The sequence below is a fragment of the Mustela erminea genome, chromosome 16 (genome assembly GCF_009829155.1).
Source record: "Mustela erminea isolate mMusErm1 chromosome 16, mMusErm1.Pri, whole genome shotgun sequence".
NCBI lineage: Eukaryota > Metazoa > Chordata > Mammalia > Carnivora > Mustelidae > Mustela > Mustela erminea.
This window is the reverse complement of record NC_045629.1, coordinates 28,065,503-28,092,750: the sequence shown is the minus strand read 5'-3', so window position 1 is coordinate 28,092,750 and position 27,248 is coordinate 28,065,503.

The following is a 27,248-nucleotide window of genomic DNA, read 5'->3' as shown; positions in this document are numbered from 1 at the left end:
TACACTTACATAATTTCTAAAACAATTATGTTCTTGACAATTATTTGAAATTTAGGAGGAATCTTTCATTGATTTCTTGACTTCCCCTTCCTACTAAATAGTCTGATAAGGATAACTTCAAACTTTTAAATTAATTTGCTCCACAATTTTAGAAGTCATGGAATACTCCTGATAACAATTACAGCTCATATTTATCTGTATAAAGACAGACACTACATTTACAATACCTAAACTTGAAAATTAATTCTTGTCTGCTTTCTGCAATTATTGGATAAAGTCTGTAACAGCAGCAACAAAAAATATGGCAAAAACTAATGCAGAAGAATCAAAATGTTGTTCACACTATAATTATTTTCTTTAATATATGAAGCCCAAGTGATCTGGCTATCTTTAGAAATGATGTCCTTCAGATAATGTTTGATGTAGTGTTTTTCACATTAAACTATAGTATGTGATAAGAAAGATTTTTTTGATTTCTTGTAACAGCATAAATATTTTACCAAACAAAAAAAAAAAGGTTTGTGTGATTTAACTTTTTTTTATTAATTGCTTAAAATGGTGCATAGATGAAGTTTGTCATCTAAGATCAAGGTTTCAGGAAGAATCATAGAAATTACTATTCTGTGTTTAGATTTATATTAATTTAAGACTGTTTCAGTATATTTAGATAAAAGATTACACGTGTATACAGAAAATGAATAGAATAGAAAATATAAAAATAATTTTATTTTCTACTTAGTATTGATTTAAGATTGTTATCATCATAAATACAATTGTGAACAATAAATTTAAAAGCCTGCATTTGCTTTGTCTTATGTTATTTTTTCAACATCCATTTTTTAGTTTTAGAATTTCCAAAATGGATACATTGCATATTTACCTAAAATTTTGTGTAGAATATCACAGTATATGCATGTCGAGGTATTATTATTCAGTGATGGAATTGGGATGAATATTGGAGAATTTAAAACTGCTTTAATGTACTTATCCAGTAATTACATCATAAATGCAGATATAAAATGTATTATGACAAGATCCTAAAGACAATAAAATTTATTTTGTCTACTCTATTATTACTTTGTTGTGATGATTCTTGAAATAACTATGCAACAGATTAAGTCTGCAAAGTCTTTAATTTGTGGTTATCACAGAACACATATATTTTCCTCAATATAAAATAGTATACTAATGAAAAATAGTGTTTAATCTACTTTTTTGAAACCCTAACAAATATCAATTGAAAAGAAAGTCATATCTTTGAATGATGTCATATAAGTATATCATTTGAAAGCTTTAAAATCATATTCATAATAATAGTAACAATTCTTAATAAACAATACCTTGAAAAAGGTGCACCTGGGTGGCTCAGTCAGTTACACACCTGCCTCTGGCTCAGGTCATGGTCTCTGGGTCCTGGGATAGAGCCCCACATCAGGATCCCTGCTCAGTAGGGTCTGCTTCTGCTTCTCACTCTTCCGTTCTCTCTCTCAAATAAATAAGTAAAATCTTAAAAAAAAAAAAAGTGTTTTCTAATATCAGATATTATTGAATCAGCAGCAGTTATATAATGATACTTATTATAGTAGAATTCATGTTATAGAAATTAATAGCATTTTTATTACTAGATTTTCTTGAGTTTATTTGAATTGTGTACACCATGTCATTCTTAAAAGCAATACCAATTAATCATGGAAAAAGTAAGACATGTTCCTTACTCCAAATTTTTTCTGAGAATCCTAGTGTTTACCATTCTGTTGCAGTGCTTAGGGGGAAAAAATTTCCCAGACATTTTTCTTCACTTTTCTTATTGGAGTAAAAGATGGGAAAAAAGGATAACGTCATTACCCAACAATTTTGTTTACAACTTGCTTTAAAAAAAGTATTCTAATCATGCATCTTCACACTCTGTAGAGACAAACTAATCTTCCTTCATAGAATCTTTAAAGATTCTGAGGGCAAGCTAATAGATGAGAATGAGATTAGAGAGCAAATTTCTACAAGTTTGAAAGGGTCGAATGGGCTCTACAGTTTAGATCACTAAAGAATATAGACCCGCCACAGTGCAGTATTCCAGCAAAGACTGCTTACAAGGACTAACTTATTTGTGTTTACAAAGTTCTAAGTTGAAAAAGGACAGAAACCAAAAGGAAAAGAGAAGAAAAAAAAAAAAAAAAAAGCAAAATAAGCTTCCATTTGAAACATCAAAAAAAAAAAAAGGGCAATACTTCTGAGAATTCTTGGTTGTTTACAAACTCAACATTCTAATGTTTTCATCAAAAGCTTATTCTGGGAAGTAAATGAAGTAATCTTTTTGGAAAGTAATAGGATTTTATTCCCATGAGATTCCCCCACCGAGAGGTGGCCACTTCCTTAAATCAACCAGTCAGGTATGATGATACCTCAAGTCCCAACTGCTTGAAGCGAATAAATAATAAATGAAGATGGTATTTGAGTCTGAAAAAATCATCTGTGAGGTCAAGAACCTCCTTTTTGTGAACTCTGCAAGATGTGTCATGCAGAAACAAGAGTTAAAGGTTGGGAGCTTGACCACACACTTCAGTTTGGCTTGTAAACTGAAAGTGGCTACGAACCCCGCACCAAAGCCCCAAGCGCATCACTGAAGTGTCCCCCCCCCCCGTTTCCCCACACCATTTTTGTTTCCCCTTTCTCTATTTTAATGGTATGAGTTCTGCTCTCATTCCAGGATAGCGGAGAGTCAGAAATCCTGGGAAGAAAAGTTAGCATTCTTCCTGAGCACAAACCTGCTGCTAAGATGGTATTTTGTATTGATTTTTCCTGAAGCCTGTAATCTTGAAAGCTTGTAACATAGGATGAGGTAAATATCATTTTATTTGCTCAAATAGGTTTAGATTAGATTGAGATGAAAAAGTAAGGACAGGCCAAATTAGGACTGAAAGCAGCAATTACAGATTATTGTTTCCAGCAGTAACTAGAATGGGTTATTTCACTGATAAAGAAAAAAAAAAGCTTATTGAGAGAAAGAATTGGTGATTTTCTTTATTTTCTAAAACAAAAAAAAAAGAAGTAAAAGAAAAACATAAAATTAAAATTATCTTTAAAGGTAAAAATAATCAGTCTTCTTCCAAGTAGAAACAGAACCTTGATGCGTAAGTTACCCTATTACTAATGTAAACCCAAATGTGGTTCTTACAATGCATAAACTAGTAAGCCAGTAAAATGCAGTTTTGATTATGCAAGCATACTATATGTGATATTCTTACTTAGCTTAAAAAAAATCTTTGAAGCCTATAGCATAAAACCATAAAATAAGCTCTGAAATTAATTCTCTCAATCACATGATTTCAGTGAAAAAAAAATGTGTACAAAACCATTCAAATGATACTGACAACAGGGCATGGAATTTAAAAGGTTTAACCCTGTCTTCTCTCAGAATCTGTTTTATTTCTTCATCTTCGGAGCACTTCAAACATAGAAGCTGTTATTCCGTCTTTAGATCAGTAACTTTGAATTGTTCTACCTGTCATTCTGCAGCGACTAGCACAGCTAGATGTCATACGATGATTGTTTGCACTTCCATTCTTTCACATTAAATGGCAATCATTCAGTCCTTTTGATTTGTTTCTTTTATTTAGCCCTGAAGTTTTTACACTAGAATCTCATTAAAGCTGAACTAGTGTACTCCTGTCAAAAAACTAATGGAAAAAAGTTTAAAAGTGAAATGTGTCCCCTCTATTGTCACTACCAGAGAAGTTGCATCTATCAAGATTTCCCAACTTTAGCACTTTGATTTCTGTTTTATTGAGTCTGCTGTCTCTGACTTTCTCTCTTCCTTCTCGTCTGGAAAATGAAGAAAACCCAATGAAACCAGGCTCATTTATGTTAAAAAAAAAAAAAAGGACAGATTTAGAAATACTCATCTTACCTTCAGTTCTCTACCACTGAGATGATCTGTATGAATGGATGTGAGTGTGTGGATGTGTGTATTTATCCAGAAAACAATGCTAATTTTGACATCTAAACACATTCTGAGTTAGCAAGGCAGTTTGAATTTATACTCTGGGTTCAAAAACAAGTGCATCCATATAAGTTAATGGTTTATTATAAAAATGCTGGTAGAAAGTCCTATTATTTCTTTCATAAGGAAGAAAATATTCTTCTTATTGGACAAATAACTTATGATCAAGATGAAAATTGAGAATTGAGAATTGATATTAGGACTAAAAATGGGAATTAGAGGGATAGATTTTAAATTGCATAGGATTTATTTATGCGTAAGTATGTAACATTGTGTTCAGAAAAAAAAAAAAACCCGTCATCTGGGTCATATTCATAGAATCTAGGCACCACGGACAATGACAAATATATTCATTCAACATGAATCTCCTTTCATCATGTGCTGCTGTTCTGAAAGATAAGTGAAATAGATTGTGTGGAGGCTGATCCCTTTCTGAAGTCCAGAAAATAAGATAAGTGTCTTCAGAATGCTGGCAAATTAATCCCAGTGAAATTAGGAACCCCTGACTACAGATCCAGTTAGAAAGGATAGGAATGGCAGGAGTGATTGTTGTAATTTTAAAAGTACCTTTTCCATTCATGCTGTATTTGTTAGTTGCTACTATAGCATGGTTTGCTCCTAAATTCTTCCTCCAGAGATGAGATATCCAATATATCTCAATCGGATTCCTAGGGTAAATGCAGAATTTTTATGATTGCTAATGTTGCTATCTTTTTTTTTTTTCAACATATATGGATGGGATTTGAGATTTAGAACTGCAAGACATTTCATTATCAATCTCAAATGTCTTTATGTTTTAGTCATACATGTGTAAGTAATTTGAATGGTATACAAGTGAATAAACTTTTAAATATATCTCCTGGTTGAAAAAAATAAGATTTTAGAAAATATATTTTTCTCTCACTTATCTTAAGTTTTTTAGACTACCTAAAACAAATTAATATTGTATAGTGATTTACATAAATAAATCTCTGGATCATATACAATTAAATTATTTATTAAGAATTCCGATACTTTCAAGGAACAAACTTAAAATGCAATACTAAGTACAAACATATAAATAAAATTAGGAGGTTTAAATACAAGAAAATGTACTGTGTGGCTTAAAGTGGCCCTATGATTATATACAATATATTATACACACACATGCATATATTATGTTTATAAATAATAAAGTTCAAAAATAAAAACTTTATAAGTCACATGTGTTACAGAGCTACTATGACAAATAGAAATTATTTGTGTGAATGTCCAGAGTTTTAAATTTCATATGTAGATGTAAACAGTAGTTAATATTTCTCTGTGATTAGAAGCAAATATTTGGAATATGGTCACATCTATAGTTTTACTTGATTATGTTGATCAGGTGTTTGTTTGTTTTTTAAGTTCTCTATTAGATGTACAAAATTCCTAATGACAAGAGCCAATTTCTTTCATTTTCTTTGAGTGACCTGATCTCACCAGTTAGTTGCTTCAGTCTCTACTAGAGAGATAGCCTAAATGAATGATTAGCAGTCTCAAGATTAGACTGGAGAACTTGAATCTCTTTGCCCTTGTGTGGGGTCTTTCCACTAGGTTATGCTGCTGCTCCTCTGGAGAGTAAAGCCAGACCCACCTGTGTGGCCTGGAAGATGCTTGTGTTTTCAGAGCTGGTACGAGTGAAAAGAATGCCGCTTTTTTCTTCTTCTTCGTGCTTTCTTGCTTGCAAAACCAACATTGCTACCACAACACTATTTGGGCGAAATTTTGTAGAAATGAAGCATGCTGTGCCATATGCTTTGAAAAACTGGAGAAAATAAATTTTTATTTGAATTAAGAAAATTCAAACAAATTGCTTTTCTGTAGTTGGAGGCCTGCCTGATTTTGAATATCTCTGCAGGTGCCTGAGCTCGTTGCTGTATATTAAACAATATGAAATACAGTAACAAAATCAGCAGGCAAATAATATAAACAGAACTGGTGAATGCTGTGCCAATTTACCCAAGCAATTCTCCCAATATGCCATGGTGATTATTTGAAATATCCCTGTTGTTTTCCCCGGTTTGCTTATTCCAATCTAGCATACGTGACTGACAAGTTGGAAATATTGGTTCCCGTTGTAGATGCCCGGCAGAAACACAAAATAAAAGATCCTATGGTATTGAGGGTAAAATTACACTCTAGAGATAATAGTGAAAAAATAAGATGGAGAAAAAAAATCTTTTCTAATGTTATATATGAGAGTCGGTCTTTAGATTCAGGTTTTTGGATTTTTTAAAAACAAACTCTGGTTGAAATTCACTTTTTTATTTTTTATAGTAAGCTATTTGAAATTTCTTTATAGTCCTTTCTACTTTGGGAAATTAAAGTGCATTTGCTCAATCAAATGTTCCGTGTTGGTATAAACCATAGTCTTCATCACAGTGAAGCTATCAAAGGAAGAGTCAATCAATTGAAAACAAATGGATCAGAACTGACTGACCAGGTTTTGTCTGAAATTAGAGATTATTCCAAGAGATGTGAACAAGTATTAAAAAAAAGTATAGTGCAATTTGATATTACATAAACAGATTTGGTGCCGAGTGAAAGTTTGTAATAGGCTTAGGATAGATTTTAACTTGTTCTATGAAGGCAAGCTACACTTATAATCTGCATTTTTAAATGCAATGAACTAATAAATGTTTTTGAAGTATGTGCCTCCTATACACTAAATTAACCCTTTTCAAAATATAGAACAAATACTCTAAATTGATAAGTACAATTTTCACCGTGCCAGTGATTAGAAATTGATACAGCATTCTGTATATCTTTTCTCTACACTTAGAACTCCTCCCTAAAGCCCCAAATTTCTGTTCGGCCTCCTGACATCAGTCCCAGAATTTTTAGGAGTGAGAACAGTTGATTACTCAATTTAGTAAGTTCACAGTTGTTTAAAAATTACTGATAGAGGAGCTCTTGCTATGTATGCTCAAAGCTTACTTACACAGGACAGTATGAAGCTGGAGGAGCTAGCACTCAGTCTTACATGTGATGAGAAAAGTAGTTCTGTCCACTGCTAACTTCAATACCATCTTCTACTTTGAAACTGACATATATAATCAAATACTGAATTTTTACATGAGGGGGTGTGATTTTTGTTGTAAATGAGAGTTCAAGAAATAAAGGGAAGACATAAGGAATGCTTCATGCAGAAGATAAACAACAAGCTTAAACTGGTTAGATGGGTAGATTTTGGAGATGCACAATTGAGGATAAAAGACACTTTTTATTAACATTCTGGGGAGATGGTGTGATGAACAAATACTATATTAAGGAGAAAATTCCCTGTAACAGCATAGCGTAATTCATATGATTTTAAAGTTGTCAAAAATAAGGTACCTAGTCAACTTTTCCCATCCCATTCTAATTTATAATTGAGAAAAGTAAAATTTTCACTCTTTTGTTTCTCCATTCTTTTGTGTTAACTTGGTAAAGCCAAAAATGAGCTATTACTACCATAATAACAGTAATTGCTCTAGATTTTACATGCCAATTATGTACTTTTTTTTTAACAATTCTTCTAAGAAACACAAAAAATGATGATCAAGATGACTGCAAACACATCTTTTAAAAATCTCAGACCATCAACTAGGAGGGATCATCTTTTCTTGATCAATTCACTTCTGTATTTCTTACAATGACTACTTCAGATCTTCATTACTCTTCTCAAGAAAACACTACTTAATATTTATGTCCATAATTTTCTAGTTGCTTTCTACTACATCAAAAAAGAATGATTATTTGTCTTGAAGAATGAGGGGTTTGCCTCTCCACCCACTTAAACCTAACTCCTTCCAAGTGTTTCTTTGTACACCCCAAACTCTGGCCTCCAATCTCCTGTCTAAATATTTCCTCTCAACTGGTTTGCAGTCATAACACCTAGTAGACTCCTTCCTATAAACCAACAAAGGAAAGAAGGAATAAAGAAAAATAACTGTCAAGATTCCTTTTACACATAATCTTCTGTGGAAAACCTTTCTTGTGCCCAGCTAATGCCGCCCACTGTGCTTCTGTAGTGTCTATGTTATTCTTCCCTGAAATGCCAGCTTGCATGTTTGTCTCCTCTGTTAGACTGTGGGTACCTTGAGGTCAGTTATGACGTCTGAATCACTGTTGAATTGCCAGTGCTTGGTAGAGTGTTAGGTAAATATTTGAGAAGCAAATCAATGAATACTGGGTTATTATATGTTTTTAAAGATTTTATTTATTTATTTTAGAGAGAGAGAAAGAAAGAGCACGAGCTGAGGGAAGGGCAGAGAAACAATCAGACTCCCCACTAAGCACAGAGCCCCAAGCAGGGCTTGATCCCAGGACCCCAAGATCACGACCTGAGCCAAAGTCAGATGCTTAACCAACTGAGCCACCCAGGTACTCCTGGGTTATTATTTTTCTGTTCCTTTATACTCTTGCATTTTCCAAATTTTCAAGTATAATCCTGTGTAGTTTGACTGCAAGACAAACTGAAGCAAAAACATAAACAAGAATAAAGTGAAGATTATTTTGGAGGAGTCCAAGATGGCAAGAGTAGGAAGATCCTGAGCTCACTTCCTCCCACAGACATGGCAAATGTACAGCCACATATGGATCATTTCCTTCTGAAATTTGAACTGCTTCTCCACAACAAATGATAAAAGACCACATCCAGCTGGGCAGGAGAGGCTAAGACAGTCTCACCAAACTTCAGAAGTGTCAACACATAATAGAGAGAATTTCACCAGTACTGTGTATCTCCCACAGGAGCAAGGTGTTGATTCTTCACAGTAGGCACTCCTTAGGATCTGCACCAAAGAGACAAGCTCCTAAAAATTCTGGTTTAGTAAACCAAAGGGATCTACACCCAATGGATCTGAAATGCTATAGCAAACTGAGCTGCTCCTTTCAAATAGCTTGCTTGCAGACTCACTCACTCTAGGATGCAAAGCAAAAAAGTATCAATTTGAAAAACTTCTGGGTAGGACGTAGAGATTCATCACTATTCTGGGGCATCTGCTGGAATGGTATGAGATAGCTGGGGTTCCCTCCAGAGTCCAAGACTCTGGAGGTCATCATTTCTGTACTCTCCACCTACCCTGCTAGTGCAGGCAGAGGCCCTCAGGCATGGCACTCTTCTGCTACATCCCTGGGATGGGCAGGAGCAAGTGGTTGCTGCACTGTCCCATTGTCCTGTTGAGACTTCTGTGTGCAGACAGTTGCAGTGATTTCCTGCTTCCTGGTTGGGGCAGCCAAGTGTGAATGGTTATAGCATTCCCTCAGTCCCTTGCTAAAATCAGTCAGTACAGGGGGTCCTGACACTCTCCTGCACCCTGGCTGGGGTTGGCAATCATGAATAGTCATGGAATTCTCCTGCCCCCATCCTGGGACCAGCAAGTGTGCACAAAGTACTCTCTTACAATATTGTTGGAGCCTGCAGTCAAGAATGGTCAAGGCATTTCCCACCATGGTTCTGAAGCTTGTAATGTGTCCTGTCACCTACACTTTCCAGCTACCTTACTGAAACCAGCAGGTCCACACAAACAACCCACAGGACACCTCTTGTTTGTTTGTCTGACCCAGGTGACCAAGGGGGATTGGCATTCCTGAGCTTCAAGGAATTATATAATGGGAAAGACAGGTTTGTTTGTTTTTAAATGAAGATTTTATTTATTTATTTGACAGACAGAGAAAGAGATATCACAAGTAGGCAGTAGGCGGCCCCCTAAGCAGGCTCCCTGCTGAGCAGAAAACCCAATGCAGAGCTTGATCGAGGACCCTAAAGATGATGAACTGAGCCAAAGGCAGAGCCTTAACCCACTGAGCCACCCAGGTATTCTGGAAAGACAGTTTTGTTCTTTTTTTTTTTTTTAAATTTTTATTAACATATAATATATTATTAGCCCCAGGGGTACAGGTCTGTGAGTCATCAGGCTTACACATTTCACAGCACTCACTTCCCCAATGTCCATAACCCAACCACCGTCTCCCTACCACCCTCCCCCTGGCAACCCTTAATCTGTTTTGTGAGCTTAAGGGTTTCTTATGGTTTGTCTCCCTCCTGATCCCATCTTGTTTCATTTTTTCCTTCCCTACCCCCCAAAACCTCCTACTTTGCCTCAGAAATGCCTCATATCAAGGAGATCATATGATAATTGTCTTTCTCTGATTGACTTATTTTGCTCAGCATAGTACCCTCTAGTTCCGTCCACGTCATTGCAAATGGCAAGATTTCATTTCTTTTGATGGCTGCATAGTATTCCAATATAATTTTAGCCATTTTGACTGGTGTGAGGTGCTATCTCATTGTGGTTTGATTTGTATTTCCCTGATGCTGAGTGATGTGGAGCACTCTTTCATGTGTCTGTTGGCCATCTGGATGTCTTCTTTGCAGAAATGTCTGTTCATGTCCTCTGCCCATTTCTTGATTGGATTCTTTGTTCTTTGGGTGTTGAGTTTGATAAGTTCTTTATAGTTTTGGATACTAGCCCTTTATCTGATATGTCGTTTGCAAATATTTTCTCCCATTCTGTCAGTTGTCTTTGGGTTTTGTTGATTATTTCCTTTGTGGTGCAAAAACTTTGATCTTGATGAAGTCCCAATGGTTCATTTTTGTCCTTGCTTCCCTTGCCTTGGGTGATGTTTCTAGGAAGAAGTTGCAGCATCTGCAGTTGAAGAGGTTGCTACCTGTGTTCTCTTAACGGATTTTGATCGATTCCTGTCTCAAATTGAGGTCTTTCAATGATTTTGAGTCTATTTTTGTGTGTGGTGTAAGGAAATGGTCCAATTTCATTTTTCTGCATGTGGTTGTCCAGTTTTCCCAACACCAATTTGTTGAAGGGACTGTCTTTTTTCCATAGGACATTCTTTTCTGCTTTGTCAAAGATTAGTTGACCATAGAGTTGAGGTCTACTTCTGGGCTCTTTATTCTGTTTCACAGATCTATGTGTCTGTTTTTGTGCCAGTACCATACTATCTTGATGGTGACAGTTTTGTAATAGAGCTTGAAGTCTGGAATTATGATGCCACCAACTTTGGCTTTCTTTTCAACATTCCTCTGGTTATTCGAGGCCTTTTCTGGTTCCATATAAATTTTAGGATTATTTGTTCCATTTCTTTGGGAAAAAAAAAAAAAAGGATGGTATTTTGATAGGGATTGCATTAAACGTTAGATTGCTTTAGGTAGCATAGACATTTTCACAAAATTTTTTCTTCCAACCCATGAGCATGGAACATTTTTCCATTTCTTTGTGTCTTCCTCGATTTCTTTCATGAGTACTTTATAGTTTTCTGAGTACAGATTCTTTGCCTCTTTGGTTTGGTTTATTCCTAGGTATTTTATGGTTTTGGGTGCAATTGTAAATGGGATTGACTCCTTAATTTCTCTTTCTTCTGTCTTGTTGGTGTATAGAAATTCATCTGGTTTCTGTGCATTGATTTTATATCCTGATACTTTATTGAATTCCTGTACAAGTTCTAGCAGGTTTGGAGTGGAGTCTTTTGGGTTTTCCACATAAAGTATCATATCATCTGCAAAGAGTGATAGTTTGACTTCTTTACCGATTTGGATGCATTTACTTTCTTTTTGTTGTCTGATTGTTGAGGCTAAAATTTCTAGTACTATGCTGAATAGCAATGGTGATAATGGACACCCCTACCATATTCCTGACCCTAGCAAAAAACTCTCAGTGTTTCCCCATTGAGAATGATATTTTCTGTGGGTTTTTCATAGATGACTTTGATGATATTGAGGTATGTACCCTCTATCCCTACACTTTGAAGAGTTTTGATCAAGAATGAATGATGTACTTTGTCAAATGCTTTTTCAGCATCTATTGATAGTATCATATGGTTCTTGTTCTTTCTTTTATTAATGTATTGTATCACATTGATTAATTTGCAGATTTTGAACCAACCTTGCAGCCCTGGAATAAATCCCATTTGGTCATGGTGAATAATCATTTTAATGTACTGTTGGATCCTATTGCATAGTATTTTAGTGAGAATTATTACTTCTGTATTCATCAAGGATATTCATCTGTAATTCTCTGTTTTGATGGGGTCTTTGTCTGGTTTTGGGATCAAGGTAATGCTGGCCTCATAAATGAGTTTGGAACTTTTTCTTCCGTTTCTATTTTTTGGAACAGTTTCAGGATAATAGGTATTAATTCATCTTTAAATGTTTGGTAGAATTCCCCTGGGAAGCCGTCTGGACCTGGCTCTTGTTTATTCGGAGATTTTTGATGACTGCTTCAATCTCCTTAGTGGTTATGGTTCTGTTCAGGTTTTCTATTTATTCCTGATTCAGTTTTGGTAATTTATACTTCTCTAGGAATGCATCCATTTCTTCCAGATTGTCAAATTTGTTGGTGTATAGTTGATTGTAATATGTTCTTATAATTGTTTCTATTTCTTTTGTGTTGGTTGTGATCTCTCCCCTTTCATTCATGGTTTTAGTTATTTGGGTCCCTTCTCTTTTCTTTTTGATAAGTCTGGCCAGGAGTTTTTCAATCTTATTAATTCTTTCAAAGAACCAACTACTAGTTTCGTTGATTTGTTCTACTATTTTTTGGGGGGGGTTCTATTTCATTGATTTCTGCTCCGATCTTTATTATTTCTCTTCTCCTGCTGGGTTTAGGCTTTCTCTGCTGTTCTTTCTGTAGCTCCTTTAGGTATAGGGTTAGGTTGTGTACATGAGACCTTTCTTGTTTCTTGAGAAAGGCTTACATCATTATATATTTTCCTCTCAGGACTGCCTTTGCTGTGTCCCAAAGATTTTGAACAGTTGTGTTTTCATTATCAATTGTTTTCGTGAATTTTTTTAATTCTTTAATTTCCTGGTTGATCCATTCATTCTTTAGTAGGATGCTCTTTAGCCTCCATGTATTTGGGTTCTTTCCCACTTTCCTCTTGTGATGGAGTTCTAGCTTCAGAGCACTGTGGTCTGAAAATATGCAGGGAGTGACCCCAATCTTTTGGTACCAGCTGAGACCTGATTTGTGACCCAGGTTGTGATCTATTCTGGAGAATGTTCCATGTGCACTAGAGAAGAATGTGTATTCTGTTGTTTTGGGATGGAATGTTCTGAATATATCTGTGATGTCTATCTGGTCCAGTGTATCATTTAAGGCTTTTATTTCCTTATTGATCTTTTGCTTGGATGACCTGTCCATTTCAGTGAGGGGGGTGTTAAAATCCCCTACTATTATTGTATTATTGTCTATGTGTTTCTTTGATTTTGTTTTTAATTGGTTTATATAGTTGACTGCTCCCATGTTAAGGGCATAGATATGTAAAATTGTTAGATCTTCTTGTTGGACAGACCCTTTGAGTATGATATAATGTCCTTCCTCATCTCTTAATATAGTCTTTGGCTTAAAATCTAGTTTATCTGATATAAGGATTGCCACCCCAGCTTTCTTTTGATGTCCATTAGCATGGTAATTTGTTTCCACCCCTCACTTTAAATCTGGAGGTGTCTTTGGTTCTAAAATGAGTTTCTTGTAGACAGCATATTGATGGGTTTTGTTTTTTAATTCATTCTGGTACCGTCTATCTTTTTACTGGGGGCATTTAGTTCATTTACATTCAAGGTAACTATTGAGAGATATGAATTTAGTGCCATTGTATTGCCTGTAAGGTGGCTGTTACTGTATATTGTCTCTGTTCCTTTCTGGTCTACTACTTTTAGGCTTTCTCTTTGCTTAGAGGACCCTTTCAATATTTCCTATAAGGCTGGTTTTGTATTTACAAATTCTTTTAGCTTTTGTTTGTCCTGGAACCTTTTTATCTCTCCTTCTATTTTCAATGATAGCCTAGCTGGATATACTATTCTTGGCTGCATGTTTTTCTCATTTAGTGTTCTGAAAATATCATTCCAGTTCTTTCTGACTTGCCAGGTCTCTGTGGATAAGTCTGTTGCCAATGTAATATTTTTACCATTGTATGTTACAGACTTCTTATCCTGGGTTGTTTTCAGGATTTTCTCTTTGTCACTAAGATTTGTAAGTTTTGCTATTAGATGACAGGGTGGTGACCTATTTTTATTGATTGTGAGTGGGATTCTCTGTGCCTTCCGGATTTTGATGCTTGTTCCCTTTGTCATATTAGGGAAATTCTCTATAATAATTAGCTTCAGTACACCTTCTGCCCCCCTCTCTCTTTCTTCTTCTTCTGGAATCCCAATTATTCTAATAATGTTTTGTCTTATTGTATCACTTATCTCTCAAATTCTCCCCTCATGGTCCAGTAGTTGTCTCTCTTTTGCTCAGCTTCTTTATTCTACATCATTTGGTCTTCTATATCACTAATTCTCTCTTCTAACTCATTTATCCTAGCAGTAAGAGCTTCCATTTTTGATTGCATCTCATTAATAGCTTTTTAAATTCCAGCTTGGTTAGATTTTAGTTCTTTTATTTCTCCAGAAAGGGCTTTTATTCCTCCAAACAGGGTTTATCTAATACCTTCCATGCCTTTTTTGAGCCTAGCTAGCACCTTGGGAATCATCATTATGAACTCTAGATCTGACATATTACCAATGTCCATATTGATTAGGTCCCTAAACTTCAGAACTGCCTCTTGGTTTTGTTTGTTTGTTTGTTTGTTTTGTTTTGTTTTGTGGTGAGTTTTTCTGTCTTACCATTTTATCCAGATAAGAATATATGAATGAGAGAATAAAATACTAAAAGGGTGGCAAAGATCGCAGAAAAATGTATACTAACAAAATCAGAAGGGACCTCAAATCAGGGTGAGAAAAAAGGTGGTAAAAAATTTTTTTAAAAAATTAAAATATATATATATATATATATATGGCTGGTGAATAAAATAGATCCACCCACTTGATTTGGAGTGTATTTTGGTCCCCTAGAAGAAACTACCTCCTAAAATTTTAAAGAAAGAAAAACTTTTATATATATGAAAATAAGGGTAAATGCAATGAAGGGATGGAATATGACTGTAAGAATGAAATTAAAAATAATAAAATCCTAAAAAAGGAATTGATAAGATAAGTTGGTTGGAAAAAGAAAAAAAAGGAAAGTGGAGAGAATGTACTCAGACTGGAGACTAGAACAAAGCCTTGTGCTCTATTTAGGGTATATTTTGATATATTGGAAGAAATTGTATCCCAAAAAACTTTTGGAAGAAAAAACCCTATATGTATACAAAAAATAAAGTTAGACACAATGAAGGATAAAATATGACTATAATAATGAAAGTTTAAAAAGATTTTTTAGAAAAGTATTGTTAAGATAAACTAGTTTAAAAAAAACATTAAAAGAAGAAAGAGGAAAAGTTCAAAAAAATTAGAATAAGAAAAAAATTAAAAAAGTAATTAACTTTGCAAGACTAAAGAATCATGGGGAGAAAGCCATGAATTCCATACTTTGCTTTCCCCTCCTCTGGAATAGCACTGATCTCCTTGATCAGAGAGCTTGGTTTTAGTTGGATGTTCTTGCTGATCTTCTGGGGGAGGGGCCTGTTGTAGTGATTCTCAAATATCTTTGCCTGAGGCAGAATTGCTCTGCCCTTGCTAGGGGCCAGGCTAAGTAATCTGCTCGGGTTCGCTCTCAGGAGCTTTTGTTCCCTGAGTGCTTTCCGTAGAGCTCTGGAGGATGGGACTGAAAATGGTGGCCTCCCAATCTCTGGCCCAGAGGAGCTGACACCTCAGGGCCCCACTCCTCAGTGTGCCCTCGGGAAAAAAAAACCTCAACCACTCCTGTCTCCCTGGTCTCCGACCATATTCCGAGCTCACCAAGACTGTGACAGCATTCCTGTCTCTGGCACACAGACCCATTTGGAGTCTCCAAACCCAGCAGATTCCTGCCTCAAGAGTAGGAAGGTGAGTTTCCCAGGATCTGCCACTTGTGGGGTCTCCGCTCAAAGAGCAGTGACCTGACTGTGCCACAGATCACAGTTTAAGGTAACCCTGAGCTGAGAGCTTACTTCTTGTCTCCATCTCTATAGCCAGCTTCCCTGTTCTGATACCTGAGAGCTCTGCTACATTCAGACACCTCTGATTCTTCTGTGACCCCACGGGACCTGACCTCACACTGTCCCTGCAAGGACTCCACCCCTGCTTAGCCTCTGGAGCGATGTCCCTCAGTGGAGCAGAGCAGACTTTTAAAAGTTTGAATTTTGTGCTCTGCTGCACCACTACTTGCTGGGAGTTGGCTCTCCGCCCGCTCCCCTGCAGTCTATCTAACCGTTGCTTTGGATTCACTTCTGTGCACATCCTACCTCTCAGAAAGTGGTAGAGTTTCTGTTTCTAGAATTGCTTCTCTTCTTCTCTTTGATATCTTGCTGGGTTTGTAGGTATTCAGAATGTTTGATAACTGTCTAGCTGAATTCCTGCGACCTGATGTCATCTCAGCCTGCTACTCCTCCACCATATTCAGAAAGACAGTTTTTATCAGGCCAAAATTCTCAGGGCACTGAGGAGACAACAGCTTGAAATATATGCTGGCTTCTTAGGAAAAAGCCAGAATTATTATTCCTGGAGCTTCACCCTGAAGGACACCCTTCAGGTTTCAGACACATACCTAGGGGCTATGTTGTGCTTCTAGGAATATAAGTAGGGAGACATTATTCTTAGTCACTCTTTTAGGCGCAGTGAAGTTTGATGATATCTCCAATAAAAAGAACTTATAAATTTATCTAGAGTCTCAATTTTTGTAAATGTCACTCAGCAGATACCTCCAGGTCTCCTGGTCTGAAAGCCAGCAGGGTTTATGATTGTGGCCTTGCAGGACTTTATATATTTGCATACTTAAAAAGCTACTATCTGAAGGTCTGGCTTCCAATCAGTCTGAGACTAGGTGCAAAATGAGATTCCTCCCCTTGGGTCACTGACAGGTCTTGGTACTTCATCATCAATGTGTCCATATCAATAATAGATCAGGATGTCTAGCCAAATACAAAGGTTCAATAGACAACCAAGAGCTTGGACTAGGGCAAGGGTAAAAATCAATTTCATTAATTACACAAGGCCATGGCTTCAAGACTGGGAAAGGTAGATGTTTTGTCTAAAATTAGAAACAAACACAGAGGGCCAAGCAACATGAAGAACCAAGGAAATAAATTCCAAATGACAGAATAAGATAAAACTTCAGAAAAAAAAATCTTTAAATAAATAATCTACTGATAAAGAATTCAAAGTAATGGTCTTAAAGATGTTCACTAAACTCAAGAAAAGAATGGAGGAGCACAATAAGAGGTTCAGCAAAGATATTAAAAACATATAAAAATATCAAACAGAAGTCACAGAGCTAAAGAATGCAATAACTGAACTGAAAAATACACTAGTGGAGTTCAAAAGCAGACTGGATGAAATGGAAGAACAGATCAGTGAGCTGGAAGACAAGGCATTAGAACTTACCCAGGCAGGGATGCTTAGGTGGCTCATTCATTAAGTATCTACCTTCGGCTCAGGTCATGATCCCAGGTCCTAGGATCTAGCCCCACCTCAGGCTCCCTGCTCAGTGGGAAGCCAGCTTCTCCCTCTCCCACTCCCTCTGCTTGTGTTCCCTCTCTTGCTATCTTTGTCAAATAAATAAATATTAACAAAACAAAACAAACAAACCGAAAACAAACAAACAAACAAACAAACAAAAAAAAAACCTTACCCAGACAGAGCAGGAAAAACAAAAAAAGAATTTAAAAAGCTGAAGATAATTTGAGAGACCTACAAAACAACATCAACTAGAATAACATTCACATTCTAGGGTCTCAGAGAGACCCTAGAAAGACATGAGGCAGAAAATTTATTTAGAAAAAATAACGGTTCAAAAATTCTCTAATCAGGAGAAAGATGCAGCCAAGTCAAGGAGATCCAGAGAGTTTAAAATAAAATGAATCAAAGAGATCCATAGCAAGACACATTATATTGAAATGTCAAAAGTTAAAGATAAAGGGAAAATCTTCAAAGCAGCAAGAGAAAGGCAACTTGTTACATAAAAAGGAAACCCCTAAGGTTATGAGCAGATTTTTCAGCAGAAACTTTGAGTTTCTTTGCAAAGGGAGTAGTATCACATATTCAAAGTGCTATAAAGGAGGAAGGAGTTCCAACCAAGAATATTTTCCCCAGCAAGTTTATCATTCAGAATTGAAGGAGAGAAAAAAGAGTTTTCCAGGTAAGCAAAAATGAAAAGAGTTTATTACCACTCAATTGGCCTTACAAGAAACGTTAAAGGACTTCTATAAGCTGAAAATAAATGATACTGATTAACAAGAAAACATACAAAAGTAAGAATCTTACTGGGATAAAGTAAATATGTAGAAAAGAAAGTAGATAACTCACTTATAAAGCTAGTATGATGGTTAAAAGATACCAGAAATAAAATTAACTACAATAATTGGTTAAGGGTTACATTTTAAAAAGGAGGAAAAATGTAACACTCAAAACATAAAATGTAAGGGGATATGTAAAAATGAGAGTTTTGGAATGACTTCAAGTTTAAGTTGTTCTCAATTTAAAATAGACTGTTATAGGTTGTTATATGTGAACTTTGTGGGTAACCACAAAGCAAAAACTTACAGAAAAATACACAATAGAAAATGAGGAAGAAATATTTAAATATAACACTAGAGAAAGTCATCAGACCACAAGGAAAGAAAGAAAGAGAAGAAAAGCACAAATATAATATATATAGTTATATAAATACAAAAAAATCCAGAAAATAATGAACAAAATGCCATTAAGTACATACCTACCCATAATTACTTTATTTATTTAAAAGATTTTGTTTATTTATTTGACAGAGAGAGTGATCACAAGTGGAGAGAGTCAGGCAGAGAGAGAAGGGGAAGCAGACTTTCCACTCAGTAACGATGCTGAGGCAGATGCGGGGCTCGATCCCAGGACCCTGAGATCATGACCTGAGCTGAAGGCAGAGGCTTAATCCACTGAGCCACCCAGGTGCCCCCATAATTACTTTAAATGTAAATAGACTACATTCTCCAAGTATGAACAAGAGTGCTGAATAGATACAAACAACCAAGCATAAACACAAGATACATCTATATATTACCTATAAGACACTTCAGATCTAAGAACACAAATTGCAAGTGAGGAGATGGAAAAAGATACTCCATGCCAATGGAAACAAAAAGAAAGCTGGTATGGCTATATGCAGATCAAACAAAACAGATCTTAAAGACTAAAAAAGACAAAGAAGAACATGTAAGATCAGTCTGATAAAAAGATCTAATTTTATAAATATATATGCACCCAATATAGAAGTACATAAAGCAAATACTAACAGACTTAAGTGGAGAAGTTAACAGCAATAGAATAACAGTATGGGGACTTCAAAACCCCACTTACATCAATAAATAGATTATTTAGACAGAAAACCAATAGGGAAACATTGGTCTTAAACAACACATTAGAGCAGGTAGACTTAAGAGATACATGCAGAATGTTCCATCCAGAACCAGCAGAATACACATTCTTCTCAAGGGCATATGGAACATTCTCCAGGACAGATTGCATGCTAGGCCACAAAAAAGTCTCAATAAATTCAAGAAGGCTGAAAGCATATTGGGCACATTTTCCTACTGCAATGATGTGAAACTAGACATTAATTTCAGGAAGAAAACTGGAAAAAAACACAAACACCTGGAAATTAAACAACATGCTACTGAACAACCACTGGGTCATTGGAAAAATCAAAAGGAAAACAAAACAAAACAAAACAGAGACTAATACTGCATGACTTCACTTATATGTGGAATCTAAAAAAACAAACAAAAAAATAAAAAAAATAAACAAAACAGAATAAAACCCAGACCCACAATCGGATACAGAGAACAGATTGGTGGTTACCAGAGGGCAGGGATGTAGGGGCTGAAATAGGTAAAGGGGATCAAGAGGTACAAGCTTCCAGCTATAAAATAAATAAGCCATGGGGATATAATGTACAGCATGGGGAAATATGGTCAATAGCAATGTATTAGTTGTATTAATTGTATGGGGATTGATGGTAGCTACAATTATAGTGGTGATAATTTCAGTATACACAAAGGTTGAATCACTATATTGTACATCTTGAACTAACATAATATTTTATGTCCACTATATTTCAATAAGAAAAAAAGAAAAATTATTTGCCATTTAAGATGATAAGTCAAAAGAATCTGTAGCCAAAACTGCTAGCTGGCAAATCAGTTGTTTAAACTGCTTTTCTAGAAGGAATACAATACTGATGCTTCTAAGTCAAAAGGGAAAAAAAGATAGGAAAGTAATTTTTCTAACATAATATGGAATAGATCATAAGTTTATTTTAAGAACAACTGAATAGAGATGTAATAAATAGATTTCATTAGGTCTATATTCTGTATCTCATCTGCTCACACTTAAATTGGAATCTCTTTTGTTATATTGTTTTTAGTTTTAAGTATTCTAATGGCTCGCAAAAATGTTAGTATTCATATTTAAACTTATTTTATTTGTAAAGCAACAAAGTTATCTTTAGAATGTTTATTTCCAAATGTAATCAATTAATTTTGGAAGGCAGATCTTGGATAACAAAACAGTACCAGCAAGTGAAAGCAAACTCAAATTCCAATAATCACCTCATAGTAGTTCCCCAGTTCGTCTGACAAGTGGCTAAGGAGTTTAGATTCATTTTCAGTGATGGGATTGTCGGGTCAGCATTTGAGATGTTCCCTTTACTACAGGAGACGTCTCTGTTCCTCATCCCTCTTTCTTCTGTTTTCTTCCATCTTTCCTGTCCCTATGTAATTTACCCACCCCGTCCTTATTTTACTCTTAATTTCACAGCTTATATCACTTTTGTCCAGATAATCTAATTCTATGTAATAAATTGTCTGAAAATATTATCCATCATATTATATTTTACTACCATATTCTAAACCAACAAGTAGTTGGTTAGTAGCTGGAAATATTTTGTATCTTTTAGCATGGCTATTGACACATACTGAGTGCTCAGTAAATCCAAATTGATTTACTGGCTAATATAACAGATGGAATTTTCCTCCACATTCTACATTAGTATTAGGTCAAAAAAAAAAAAAAGGGAAAAAGGAAAAAAAAGTTGATTTCCTTTTTTCTTAGCAAAAATCCCATCATTTTTTGAAAATTAAAGTAACAAGACTAAAATTAGAGGCTGAAAGGAAAGGATTTCTGTAGAATTAAGACAAGGTTGAGCCTCACAATACAGTAGATGCTACTAGAGTTGTCAAAGACATTGCACGTGTTTTCTCATGAAACAGAGACAAAATTAAATTTATGGGTCAGATATAAAGAAAGAAGTATAAATAACATGTGAGAGGATGCTTGAGGGCCAATTTAAACGAAACCTTAAAGCAGAGGTTTGGTTGTCCTCCCAATACACAACATTGTTTTGGATTTATTCTAACAACTTTTAAAGTCAAGACAATTCCCAAATGCTTTGTAATGAGTAGAGTAGCTAGATTGAAATATAAGATAGGTTTGGGACAAGTGTCATCCACATAAAACACTAATGTATACTATCAGTTTTGTGAGTATCCCTCATGTCACAGTAACTGCAAGGCATTTTAAGAAACTCCAGGAAGCTGTTTGAGGGATACTGTAAAGACCAGAGGGAAAGCAGAGAGCCTCATTTATCAAACTCTATTCAATATTGATTTAGTATCATCTGTATCTTTCATTATTAAGATTACCTTAAACAGAAAACCGCAAATAGGTGACAAACATATGTAAAAATTAAGACACCAGACTCTATAACTTAAATACCTATACCTACTTGAAATCAGATTGGTTCTTTTGCTCCATAATAGTCACGGAGCATCTAGTATTGTTCTTAAACTCGATTTCACAGTGCATTAGATTTCCATCATCTAAAAGCTTAGAACATACTGAACCTTTATGCAATAACCTGATTAAAAACTGCCCTTATACTTTTTCCTTAAGGCAGAAGGGGTTTGAATAATCCTGTTTACAATGCAAGACAATTGCCTCCCCCCCCACCTCCGCCACAGCCCTAGTAAAAATCATGATTTAACTTCTTTTTTTTTCCCAGTGACACTGTAAAACACAATGGCCCTTGTAAAAAGCCTTAGAGATGCCTCTAGAAATATTAGCTCATCTATATGCCCTAGACCATCTAATTAAATAGAAATTGTATGTCTTCAGTATAAAACTCCCTTTGATTAAAGTTAGTCTGGGAATACGGCTGAGAAGATAATGAATTTCAGTTACCCTATCTACAAAAGTTGCAGTGAAATGGCCCTTTGAAAAAAAAAAAAATCCCTTAAAACTTAGACACAAATAATTTAATGAAGAGAACTTGAATTTTTCAAAATATTGCTGAATTCAGCTTCAAACCCTCAGTCTATTAATGAAGTGATGTCTCCCTAAAACAATGAAGCCTTTTGTAGCCTTGCAGATGTGTTTCTGAAAAAGATTTCTATTTAATGCTACATTCCATTGCCCCTTCTTCCTCCCAGTAACTGTCACTGACTGTCAGTTCCTGTGTAGTGGTGTTGCCTATGCTGTCAGATCAATTTTTAGAGATAGGGCAAAGTCACAGTAAAATTCAGTAGTGTAGAAAACCCATTAATGTTGAAGGGGCTGTGCATGTTATATTCTCCAATGAAGCAAAAAGCTAGCAGGGATTTTAATAATGATAAACTCAAACGTACAAATAGGCAAAACAAACATCATCAACAAACTTCTGTGTCTCAGTGAAAGACTGGACGACACAAAAGAGCAAATATTGTCTCTGAAACCTTGGAAAGCAGCATGAGAAGAGTAGAGGAGAGAGTTGAAAGCTTCCATAAGCTAACAGGTTAGGCTCTTCTTGGGCCATTTAGGATTGACGTAGATAGCCAAGGATTCTAGTTCTTTAGATTTTTGAGAAGATTCTTCAGAGTTCTTGCTATATGCAAATATGGCTAGGATTAGATAAATAAAATATATGTATTCAGTGATTTTTGTTGGATTTACTCACTTTTTGGATTTACTCACTTTCTAACCTTAAATTTAGCCTCAACGAAAATATTAATATGTATACAATCAAGAGTTTGATATAATAATTTTTCATATAGGTATTTTATATATAGGTAATAAATACTATTTAAATGTGAAATATACATATAGGTAAAATTTTAAGATAAGAAAAATTAAGATAAAAAATCCTTCATCTGTCTAAATGACTACATGTGTGATTAGCTTTAGTAATACCACAGTTTGGGAAAGTGGGGACCAGTTAACCATATTTCTATAAAGACAGAATGTAGTCTTCTATAACAAGGCAGATAAAACAATACCAAAATATCTCAACTTAGTCCGGAAGTTTTCTGTCCTATATAGAAGCCTCCCTAGTGAAGGTACGGCACATGTAGGATCATTCAAGGTTAGAACATTAAAGCAGGGAGACCCACTTCACATGTGACCTGGTTCACTTGAGGAGAGCTAGAGATTCAAGAGAGGGTAAGGACTCCTGGCTGGCGCAGCAGCTGGTGGAGGAGTACCTGAGGACAGAGCTCTCCTCTCGTTAACATCAGGGTGCCTACGCTTGAATGCGTCTCTTGGTATTGAAAGCAATCAGGCAGAACCGCATAAATGCCAATTTTCACACCAATAAACACACACAATGTAAAATACAGTTGTAAAGCATAGTTTAGAATTCATGTTAGGTTAAAACAGTAAGAAAAGTGCAATAAATATTTTCGAGAAAAAATATGAAGTAATCTCTGTAGTGATATCCCAACATGATGGTACAGATGAGCAAACGATCTTACTATAGGACAAACTCAGGAGTGTCTAACACAGCAACAGTGTCATGGTCAATCAACTCTCAGCAGAGTGTCCAGGTATCACTTTGGGCAGAACAGGAGCAAAACCAGGAAAGTGACGATGGGGTCTATGTCCTAAGAAGACAGTACAGGATCCAGCCTAAGAGGAAGGGAAAAGTCTTGAGATAACATTGGAGGGGTTATGCCTGACTGGTTTTAACAAGAGGCAGTAGAGCTCTAGATGTGGAATGACATTCAAAAATGAAGGAATGAGGGGCACCTGGGTAGCTCAGTGGGTTAAAGCCTCTACTTTCTGCTCAGGTCATGATCTCAGGGTCCTGGGATCAAGCCCCACATCGGGGCTCTCTGCTCCGCAGGGAGCCTGCTTCCCCTCCCCCTCTGCCTGCCTCTCTGCCTACTTGTGATCTCTCTCTGTCAAATAAATAAATAAAATCTTAAAAAAAAATGAAGGAACGAGAAAACAAACTGAGGAAAAAGGAAGTGGGATTAAAGAGAACAAATACTGGACAGAGTGACCTAATATTATTGCTTGAAGATGGGTCTGTGGTTCTTTGCAGGAACAGGGTCCAGGAATAAAAGTGTTCCCTGACACTGACATCACGTTATCTTGATTTAGAGACTTTTTCTTTTATTCCTGTCCTCATTATTTTTTTTTAACTATTCCCTAGGATTCTTTCTCAACCTTTACTTGGAGCTATTTAATTAAAACATCAGTTAAACAGACAAATAACAAACTACCCTATAGTTTAAAGATTTTACAGTTTTCCTCCCTTAACAATGTATATATGCTATTAAAGTCATCAGAACCACGTTTTACCTTTTTATTCAGTCTTGAAATGGTAATGAATAGTTGTTGCTTTGCCCTAGAGTTAGCTTTATTGTTGACATAGCTATTCGTAATTGTGAAGATTAAAAACAAAGTCTTGCACTTATGAAATGTTATATATAGTTTGCCAAAAAAATTGCATTAACTTTCTCATTAATATTAGCACTACTATGCACTCACTCATGCACTCAACAACATATACTAAGCAAACTGTAGCAAACATTCCCCTGAGTTTCGGATACGGCAGTGGATAAAAAAGACAAAGTTCTTGCCTTCCTGAAGCTTATAACACAGCCCTTAGAAATCATCCCGCTCGTGACCACCAATTGCATATTTATTTTAATACAGTGACAAGTACGTTATAGGAGTGCATTGGTGTCATGAAAGCATAAAATATGGAGACTGTGGTCCACAGTGGGTGCAAAGGGCTGGATATAGTCTGAGGAACTGGATTTTAATGCAAGAGCAAACAAATGAGAAGTCACCTACAGGGAAAGAAAGAGAGTATTGGGTGTGGGGAATCAGAGGATTGAGGCAGGGAGATCATTCCTAGTAGAAGAAGAAGCACACTCAAAAGTTGATCAGTGGGTGAGAACAGAGATTTGGAAACAGAATAAAGATTGATGTGCACAAAGACAGTGAAAGAGGATAGGGATGGGTGGCAAGGGAGGACGCACAGAGGGGTGTGAAGAAGAGAATCTTGTGCAGAATAAGAAACCAGGTAAAGGTAGACTTAAAAAAAAAATTCAGTATTTCAAGAACTACATTAACATCCCTTAATTTTGTGTGGGGTTCATCCTCTGCAGCCAATTCACGTTGCTCAGATAGACCTGATTCCCCTCCTAGTTTGAGGGTGGAGTGGAGTCTTGGTTGCCCTGATTCTCCAGCGTCTCCCCTCCCCTAGCCTTAATGATTGACTGAAAGGAGGCATGTAGCCACCAGAAAGCCAGAATACCATGAGAGTGCAAAGCCACGGCATTCAGGGCAGTCAGTCTCTCCCCTCCAGACGGACACACATACTTTTTTTTGGTAAGTAGAGACATGCCTATGTGTGCGTGAGTACACACACTGTAATATGTACAACACTTTACAGAACTTTCAGGACTGTACTTTTCAGTACAATATCCTTTGAAATCACTAATGAAATGCAATTGCATATCAGAGAAAAGGGAAATAAGAAAAGAGGGAAGAAGAATATGTGAGGCACTCAAGAGAGACAAATAAAAAGGAATCATTGAAAAAGAGAATACAAGGAGGCTCATTCAGCTCCCACTATACTACTCATTACACTATGATGTACTAGCTGTTACGTTGTGCGCATATAAGCCTTACATCTTCAGCCTGATCACAGGCTTCTTGATGTGGGAATTATGTCGTATGTACCACATGCAGCAGCAAACAGCATGGCCCTAGAGCAACAGGCAGGGATCAAGAATTAATTAGACTTATTTTTCATGTGAATGTGGTGGCAGGTTGCAGGATGGCACAAAAACTCAAGTTGCCAATAAGAGACAGCAACATCTGCATAGATATGCAAAGCAGATCGAGACCACAACAGAGAAAAAGCAGCAGCTTTCTTTGCTTCTTCTCTCTTTCTCTGTCTCTTCCTGTTTCTCTTTGTCTCTGTCTCATTCTCCCTCTCTTTATATAATTATATATAGCAATTCTTTAAGATCTATCTATCTAGAGATTAGTTGTTAGATATAATACACAGGCATATATCTGATATATAATTAGAAGTTGATAAAAAAAAAAAACATTGTCACTTAGTGAATCTCAGCTTTGAAAAAAGGCCAAATGATTTCTGTTGAGTGCACTGGAAATAAAAAAATTAAAAAAGAAGAAAAAAAGAATGTTCTCGGTTTAACTGGAGAGAGAAAGAATAATGCATGTCTTTTAATCTCTGAAGAATAGAAGCCTTGCTGAATTCCTCTGCTCTTCCCATTTGTGCCCAATGAAGCAGACAAATTCAGAAACAGCCAACATTTATGACTTGGATGTGAATGGTACTGTTTCATAGTGACCATTAAAGAAATATATGATCTCAGGATAATATTCCAAAATTGGTTCTTGTTATTCATACTATAAAATGGTCAGAGATCCAAGTAAATTCCACTTGAAGATAAAAGATATTCAGAGTCCATGAGATACTGATTCTCTGTTAACTTTATGAAAAATGCCTGGTTATTCACATATTAGTAAGTATAGTTCTAAATTAAAGAGACAACTAATATTAATTATTTTAAAGATAGGGAGAGAATTAATTGTACTTTATTTTTATACCTTTAGGTAAGCCTACAAATTTCCTAAGAACTGCTACTTTAAATATTTTTCAGATTCTTAAATAATTCAAACAGGGATTAGCTTTCAACAGAGGAGTATTTTAAACATTGTACCCTTTCTTTCTACTCCCCTGACATTCAGTCATACTTTTCACATGGCACTTTCTCATAACTGAACTTCTCTACTTGTACAAATTAATTATATCATTGATGTAACACAGTTGTTTTCACAATAAGTGATATTCTAGAACTTCTTGAATAATAAATTAAAAACTTAAATCTCCCACCAATATTCATAGGTAGGTTATGAGATAGCAACTCCACGGAAAAGACTATGAAGAATTGAGAGTAAGTCCCACAACAAGCAGAATAATGCATACGATTGGATCCAAAG